An 8784-nucleotide genomic window follows, 5' to 3' on the forward strand; every position below is an offset into this window, starting at 1 on the left:
GTTAAAAGTTCTAGAAAGTTTTAACTAGATAATCTAAAAGCTCTTGAAGAAGAGGAGGTTTCAAGTTCATCATCTCCACCACCACCACCACCACCATCTCCAACTAAAAAGATGGTGAAACTTTCCGATCACTCCAAGCCCACCGTGCTATGCTTCGGCCGTATCACAACTACTCAAATTACCGCCGAATTCGAGATCAAGCCGCTTTCATTAGCCTTGTGGAGAGGAAGCAATTTGGGAAGTTCTTTGGAGGATCCCAATTTGCATGTGCAAAACTTTTGCGATTATTGCTCCATGATCCGACAAACGGGCGTCACTCAAGCCCAAATTAGGGAAATACTTTTTACTTTCTCTTTGAAGGACAAGGCCAAGCTATGGATTAATAGCCTTGATCGTACCGCTATGGGAATCACAAATTGGGAGACATTGGCTCTTGCGTTCTATCAAGTTTTTTTCCTGGGAGAAAACTCAAACCTTTAGGAGCCAAATCAGGATTAAGTCAATAAGCTCTTGAGAGCTTATATGAGGCTTGGGAGAGGTATAAAGATTTGCAAAGGCAATGCCCACATCATGGGTTGGATGCTTGGTTCCTTGTTATAACATTCTATAATGGATGTTGCGCTGAGCTCAGAAGGATTCTAGATTCCGCCAACAATGGGCGGTTTGATCAAATTGTGAGATATTGCTCATGCCACAATTAAATCTATGGCAATTCATGATGCCCAATATGTCAATTCCCGAAGTGTGCCCATCAAAGGTAAAGAAGAATCTTCCAATAATTCCGTCTTGCTATCTCAAATTGCCTTACTCCAACAACAATTGGCGGACCGGGATGCTAAAGATTCTCTTCAACAATTCAATGCCATTTCCGCTACTAGTTAAATCATTGTTTGTGACTATTTCTTTGATAAGTGCATATTTTATACATTTTAACCCCTATATTAGCTTGATTTTACATGTCTTTAGCACTTATCTTAAGTGTTTTATAGCTAATATTTGCATTTCTAGTTGTTTTGGATACTTTGACATATTTTGTAGGGAATAAGCTTTTTGGAGCTAAAATAACTACAAAGTACTAGAAATTGCAAGCTAAGAGGAAAGAAGACCAAATGGACTAAGGATTGGATGTTGCATGGATTTTTGCATGAGAATTTGTTGGATCAATTAGCAAAATACAAATGAGATCAAACATCCAAGTCAAGCCCAAATTGCAAGTCAAAAGTCAAGGGGAAAGCATGGGATTCCAAAAGATCTTAAGATGCCAAATGCAAGCATTAACCGGGTGATTAATCGCACATTTAATCACCCACATAGGATTCTCCAAGGAATTAAGAGAGGAATTAAGGCAAATAACCGAGGAACACACGACCCCGATCGGGTTGGCGGCCCCGATCGGGGTTGCATGCCCTTTGGTTTCTTACGTTTCCTTCTCCTCTCCTATAAATAGGAGAGGTATTCCTAGGTTTTGGATATCTCATTTTACGTCCAAGTTTACTACAATAAGCCTCAAGCATTATAAGTTTTCTCTCATTAGTTTTCATTTTAATTTATAAGTTGTTAAGCATTCCTTAGTTAATCTTTCAACATTTTGTACTTCAAGATATTCTCGAGCAATTGATATTCAAGCTTTTGGTTATTTGTTATTTGTTCTTCCATATAAGTTCTCCTTTATAAGGTATTTCTAATTCCAAGTTTACAATTTACATTATTGCTTTAGTTACCATATAGTTATTATAATCAAGTATCTCATATTTACTTTAGCTTTGTTCTTTTCGTATGTTATATCACCTAATTAATATAATTCATATAACCATGTTCAATATTTCTTATAATTTAGTTTGCATTTTACATTTTAGTATGAGTAGCTAAATCTCCTAGTCCAAAGGCTAGGGGAGCCATGCAAAATCAAATATATAACATGTTTAAATAAGTTTATAATAATATTGTTCAATTGTTTCCATCACATGTTTGCTTTGTTACGCTTAATCTTTGATTTTCATTTACCGTAGTCGAGATTAAATTTGTTCATTCGTTCTAAAGTCGAGAGGCACAGAATTGAATTAGACTAAGCATGTGTGGTAGGACGACCTAGTCATGGACGAGAGTTTTTCTAGGACCCGGTCTATGGTTGATACTAATGCCGTAAGGTGGGTATCTTTAAGCCTAAACAATTTAGTATCGAGTTTAACATGTTCATATGTTTACCTTTGCATGAGTGACCCAAACCCTTTAGACTATCTCTTATCATATTGTTTACATTGCTTTTTATTAATCACCAACCAAACAAACCAAACCCAAATCGTAATCGACCTTGATAAAAATCTACCCATAGCAATTCACGACGCAATTTCCGTTTCCTTGTGTTCGACCCCTATTACTACATTAATTTGTGTCTAGGGAAATTATCTTTGCATAGGTACGCGATAAACCTATCAAATTTTGGCGCGTTCGGGGAAGCGGTTTTATTGCTTTTTGAATTGTCGATTTTTATCTTGTTTCCTTTGTCTTGGGGAACACTTGTTCCTTGAGACCGATACTTATCACTTCTCTAGAAATTGTTGTATTATGCCCAGGTCCTCTCGTAGTGGAGAATTGCTTTCACCGGATTCCGATCCCGTGAAAACATTTAGGAGAAGACGACGTTTTTGGAAGGAAGTAAAAGAAGCCACTTCACCCGTACAAGTTGGAAGTGTTAGAAAGTCTTACTTAGACGATCTAGAGGTTCTTGAAGAGGAGAAGGTTTCTTGTTCATCAACTCCACCACCACCACCATCTTCCACCAAAAAGATGGTAAAACTTTCCGATCACTCAAAGCCCACCGCGGCCATGCTTCCGGCCGGAATCACAACCACTAAATCACCGCCGGACTTCGAGATCAAGCCAAGCCATTAGCCTTGTGGAGAGGAAGCAATTTGAGGGAAGTCCTTTGGAGGATCCCAATTTGCATGTGCAAAACTTTTGTGACTATTTCTCCATGATCCGTCAAACGGGTGTCACTCAAGCCCAAATAAGGGAAATACTATTCCCTTTCTCTTTGAAGGACAAGGCCAAGTTTTGGATCAATAGCCTTGACCGCACCGCCATGGGAATCACCAATTGGGAGACTTTGGCTCTTGCTTTCTATCAAAAGTTTTTCCACCGGAGAAAACTCAAACTTTGAGGAGCCAAATCACCGGATTCCATCAACAAGCTCTTGAGAGCTTATATGAGGCTTGGGAGAGGTACAAATAGCTTTAAAGGCAATGCCCACATCATGGGGTAGATGATTGGTTTCTGGCAATAACATTCTACAATGGATGTTGTGCCGAGTCCCGAAGGATTCTTGATTCCGCCAACAATGGGCGATTTGATCAAATTGACACCGACTTTGCTCATGCCACGATCGAATCTATGGTGGTCCATGATGCCCAATATGTCAATTCCCGAGTTGTGCCATCCAAAGGTAAATAAGAATCCTCTAACAACTCCGTTTTGCTAGCTCAAATTGCTTTGCTCCAACAACAATTGACGGAAAGGGATGCTAGAGATTCCGTTCAACAAATCAATGCCATGTCCTCAACAAGCCAAATCGTTGTGTGTGAAGGTTGCGGAGGTGCGGGTCATTATGCCGCTCATTGCCAAGCTCCCATTGAAGAGGTAAATGCCTTTCTAGCTTTAAGACAAAATGCACAAAATGCTTATCCACCGGGTACATTCTCAAACACATATAACCCAAATTCAAGATTTCACCCGAATATGTCTTATAGAAGCAACAATGTGCTAAATCCTCAACCACAACCCCTACCACAACAAAATGCCTATGTCCCTCAACAATAAAAATATATCCCTCCACCAAGTTATCAAAATCAACAAAGGCCCCACAAAACAATTTCCAACAAACTCAACCTCCACCACAAAATGCCCAACAAAATAACCAAGAGGGAGGTAAGCTTGAGGGCTTGATAATCCGTATGCAAAAGGAATTGTTGGCTCAAATCCAAAAGAATGAGCAAGCTCAAAATTTCGCAATCAAAATGTTGGAGCAACAAATGGCTCAATTGGCCTCATCTAGCTCTTCAAGGAAATCGGGTCAACTACCACCTCAAGGTGAGCAACCACATGCTACCCTTAATGCTATCTCCTTAAGAAGTGGTACGAAATATGATGGGCCATCCATGCCCAAAGATGATGAGGAGGTACTTGTTGAGTTGGAGGTCTCTCCAAATGATAAGGAAATTGAAAAAATACCCAAGAAAGTGGATGACCCACTTGTTGTTGTTGAGAAAGTCAAGGAAGTGGAGGATGCTCCTCCAAAGAAAGATGTTGAAGCAAAGATTCCGAAAAAAGTCAAAGTGCCATTCCCTCATAGATTGGCAAAGCATCAAAAGAATTCCCAATTCGGTAAATTCATGGAAGTTGTGAAGAATCTACAAAACGTTCCTTTTACCGAATTAATCACTCAAATTCCATCTTACACTAAGTTCATGAAAGACATTTTAACTAAGAAGAGGACTTTTGATGAGGTTGAAACAATAGCTCTCACCGCCGAGGTGAGTGCTCTTTTGCAAAACAAGTCCCCTCCTAAGTTAAAAGATCCCGATAGCTTTTCTATTCCATGCACAATTGACACCTACCAAATTGATAAAGCTTTATGCGATTTAGGTGCTAGTGTGAGTGTAATACCTTACTCTATTTGTGCTAAGCTTAATATGGGAGTCTTAAAATGCACTAGTGTTACATTGCAAAATGGCGACCGTTCTATAAAATGCCCTTTGGGAGTTTTGGAGGATGTTCCAAGATTAAGGTTGGTAAATTTTTCATTCCGGTTGATTTTATTGTTCTTGACATGGCCGAAGATGCCCAAATCCCAATCATTTTGGGAAGACCATTTTTACACACCGCGGGTGCGTTGATTGATGTCAAGAACGGTAAAATTACATTGGAAGTGGGTGACGATAAGGTCACATATAATTTGAATAGTGCCATGAAGAGTCCGATGATAGAAGAGTCTTGTTATTCTATTGACATTTTGGATGTTGTTGACATTGTTATAGAAGACTCTACACCTCGATCTTTATCTAAAGATCCCTTGGAGGCACTCTTGCTTTTAGAATCATTTGCAGGTGATGATGAGATTGGAAATGAGGAAATTGATGTTTTGGAGCAAGAATTGGATGAAGAGGAGCTATCATTGGAGTAGAGCTCACACTTTATAGGCTTGGTTGCTACACCCCAAGATGTTGAGGTACAAAAACCCGAGCTTAAGCCCCTTCCTTCCAATTTGAGGTATGCTTTTCTAGATGATGAGGGGATGTGTCCGGTAATCGTTAGTGCTAAATTAGATGAGAGTCGATTGGCTAAATTGCTTCATGTCTTAAGGTCTCACAAGAAAGCCATTGGCTATAAACTTGATGATTTAAAAGGCATAAGTCCCGAATTTCGCATGCACCGAATCAATATTGAGGAAGATCATAAACCATGTATCCAAGGTCAAAGACGACTAAATCCTAACATGCAAGCAAAGTGGTAAAAGAAAGTGCTTAAATTGTTAGATGCGGGAATTATCTATGCGATTTCCGATTCTAAATGGGTGAGTCCGGTCAAGTGGTTTCTAAGAAAGGAGGAACCACCGTAGTCAAAAATGATAAAAATGAGTTAATTCCAACTAGAATTGTGACGGGTTGGAGAATGTGCATTGACTATAGGAGGCTAAATCTAGCCACTAAGAAAGACCACTACCCATTACCTTTTATTGACCAAATGTTGGAAAGGTTGGCATGTCACAAATACTTTTGCTACCTAGATGGTTATTAAGGGTTCTTTCAAATACCCATTAACCCGGATGACCAAGAGAAGACCACGTTTACATGTCCCTATGATACATTTGCCTACCGTAGAATGCCTTTTGGTCTTTGTAATGCCCCCACCACTTTCCAAAGTTGAATGATTAGCATCTTTTCCGACTACATTGAGTCTATCATGGAGGTGTTTATGGATGATTTTAGTGTCTATGGTTCTTCTTTTGATGCTTGTTTGACTAACTTGTCCAAAGTTTTGAAGCGTTGCCAGAAGAAGTTGATTTGGTGTTGAATTGGGAAGGTGCCACTTCATGGTGAATGAAGGAGTGGTGCTTGGTCATATTGTTTCGGAAAGAGGAATCGAAGTGGACCGTGCTAAGGTCCAAGTTATTGAGCAACTACCCCCATCGGTAAATGTGAAGAGTGTAAGGAGTTTCTTAGGCCATGCGGGTTTCTACCGCCATTTTATTAAAGATTTTTTCTAAGATTACAAACCCTTACGGAGCTTCTTTTAAAAGATGCTCCCTTTGTGTTTACTAACGATTGTCTTGAGTCTTTTAATAGGATTAAGAAGGTTTTGATTTCCGCACCTATCATCCAATCACCGGATTGGAACTTGCCATTCGAGCTCATGTGTGATGCAAGTGACTATGCGGTAGGTGCCGTGTTAGGACAAAGAAAGGACAAGGTTCTCCATGCTATCTACTACGCTAGCAAAACCTTGGATGCGGCTCAAATCAATTATGCCACGAGGGAGAAAGAGCTACTTGCCATTGTCTATGCCTTAGACAAATTCCGCTCTTACTTGATTGGTTCCAAAGTCATTGTTCATACCGATCATGCCGCATTGAAGCATCTCCTAGCCAAACAAGAAGCTAAGCCAAGGTTGATAAGATGGATCTTGCTCTTGCAAGAATTTGATCTTGAGATTAAAGACAAGAAGGGGCCGAAAATGTTGTTGCCGATCACTTATCCCGTTTGAAGTTCAATGATGGAGGTATTGAGTTACCTATTGATGATTCCTTCACGACAATGTTCTAATGATGTTGGAAGCCAATACTCCTTGGTATGCCGACATAGCCAACTATCTAGTTGGAAGAGAATTGCCACCCAACCTTTCATATCAACAAAGGAAGAAGTTCTTACATGATGCCAAGTTTTTCCTATGGGATGATCCACATTTGTTCAAACATTGCTCCGATGGACTATTCCGGAGATGTATCCCACAATGGGATGTGAAAGGGGTGCTATAAGGATGCCATTCTTCTCCTTATGGTGGTCATCATGGACCATCCAAGACCGTTGCAAAGGTGTTGCAATCCGGCTTCTATTGGCCAACCATGTTCCAAGATGCCAAAAATTTCGTGATGGTTTGTGATGCTTGCCAAAGAACGGGTTCTATATCACGAAGACACGAGATGCCTCTAAATGGTATCTTGGAAGTAGAGGTGTTCGATGTTTGGGGCATAGATTATCAAGGACCGTTTCCTTCCTCAAAAGGGAATCGGTATATTTTGGTTGCCGTTGATTATGTCTCTAAATGGGTAGAGGCAATTGCTACTCCTACCAATGATGCTCGCAACATGATTAAATTGTTCAAGAAGATCATATTCCCGAGGTTCGATGTTCCAAGAGCAATCATTAGTGATCGTGGTACTCACTTCGGTGAGAAACAACTTGATGCTTTGTTGGAAAAATATGGAGTCTATCATATAAGAGACTTGGCTTATCATCCAAAAACTAGTGGCCAAGTAGAGGTTTCCAACCGTGAGATCAAGTCCATACTTGAGAAAGTTGTTGCCAAATCACGAAAGGATTGGAGTATGAAGCTCGATGATACCTTATGGGCCTACCGTACCGCGTTTAAGACACCTATTGGTACCTCACCGTATAGGTTAGTCTATGGAAAGGCGTGCCATCTTCCCGTTGATATGGAACAAAAGGCTTTTTGGGCAATTAAGGAGCTTAACATGGACCCGAAGTTGAGTGGAGAGAAGCGGTTGTTGCAACTCAATGAACTCGATGAATTCCGCTTGCAAGCTTATAAGAGCTCCCGTCTCTACAAGGAGAGAACAAAGAGATGGCATGACAAGAAGATCTTGAACAAGGAATTTCAAATTGATGATAAGGTCTTGCTATTTAATTCCCGATACAAGCTATTTCCGGGAAAGTTACGATCACGGTGGACCGGTCCATATACCGTCACAAATGTCAGCAAGTTCGGTTCCGTTGAAGTGATGACCACCAAGGGCGAAAAATTCAAAGCAAACGGTCATCGTTTGAAGCTCTACCATGAGAATGTGATCGTTGGTGTGATAGAGGAAATGACCGTTCAACCTCTACCAAAGAAAGCTTAAACCGACTCAAGCTTTTTCGTCGTGCGGGACGTTAAACCGGTGCTTCTTGGGAGGCAACCCAAGCTTTTTATTGCTTTTGTTTATTTTCATTTTTAATTTTTCGCAATTTAATTGTTTTTTCGTAGATTAGTAATAAAATACTCGACTTAACGATATTTCTTTTGTGATTTCTAGGTGAAAATGAAGAAAGGAGAAATTGGAGTGCACTTGACACACAACCCCATGCAAAAACCCCGTTCGAGGACGTGGTTTTCAAGAAAAAAAAAAAAAGATAACAATTCACGTCCATAAACGAGGAAGTCAAAAAGCGGATTTAAATCAACCCCGATCGGGGTTGGTGGCCCCGACGGGGGTCGTGGTTAGTTGTAGCTTCTTGGCGTTATTTGACGGGTATGTAAAAAAAAAGCTTTTATATCATTCTCATTCATACCCGACGGTACTCCCTCTTCCCTTTATCCATCATTTTCTTCATTTTTCTACCTAAAATCACAAGGAAACTTCAAGTTCTTCATTGATTTGCAAGCTTTATTCATCCATTAACATCAAATTGGTAAGTTCTCTTCTCTTTTCTCTTTAAATTCATCTATTGCAATCAATTAATTGGATTATGCAAACCCTAAATCAATTTGGGGGAATTCGATTTTGTGCTT

At 40.0% G+C, this 8784-nt stretch overlaps 2 non-coding genes across 2 annotated transcripts; both read right to left on the reverse strand.

The window, feature by feature from the left end:
- Positions 1-471: 471 nt before the first annotated feature.
- LOC141654374 (small nucleolar RNA R71) lies at positions 472-577 on the reverse strand. The gene has a single exon (XR_012547934.1). It is a non-coding gene; the product is annotated as a small nucleolar RNA R71 (small nucleolar RNA).
- A 2576-nt stretch (positions 578-3153) lies between these two features.
- On the reverse strand, positions 3154-3260 carry LOC141654491 (small nucleolar RNA R71). The gene has a single exon (XR_012548049.1). It is a non-coding gene; the product is annotated as a small nucleolar RNA R71 (small nucleolar RNA).
- Positions 3261-8784: the final 5524 nt, after the last annotated feature.

The sequence above is a fragment of the Silene latifolia genome, chromosome 4 (genome assembly GCF_048544455.1).
Source record: "Silene latifolia isolate original U9 population chromosome 4, ASM4854445v1, whole genome shotgun sequence".
Classification (NCBI taxonomy): Eukaryota; Viridiplantae; Streptophyta; class Magnoliopsida; order Caryophyllales; family Caryophyllaceae; genus Silene; species Silene latifolia.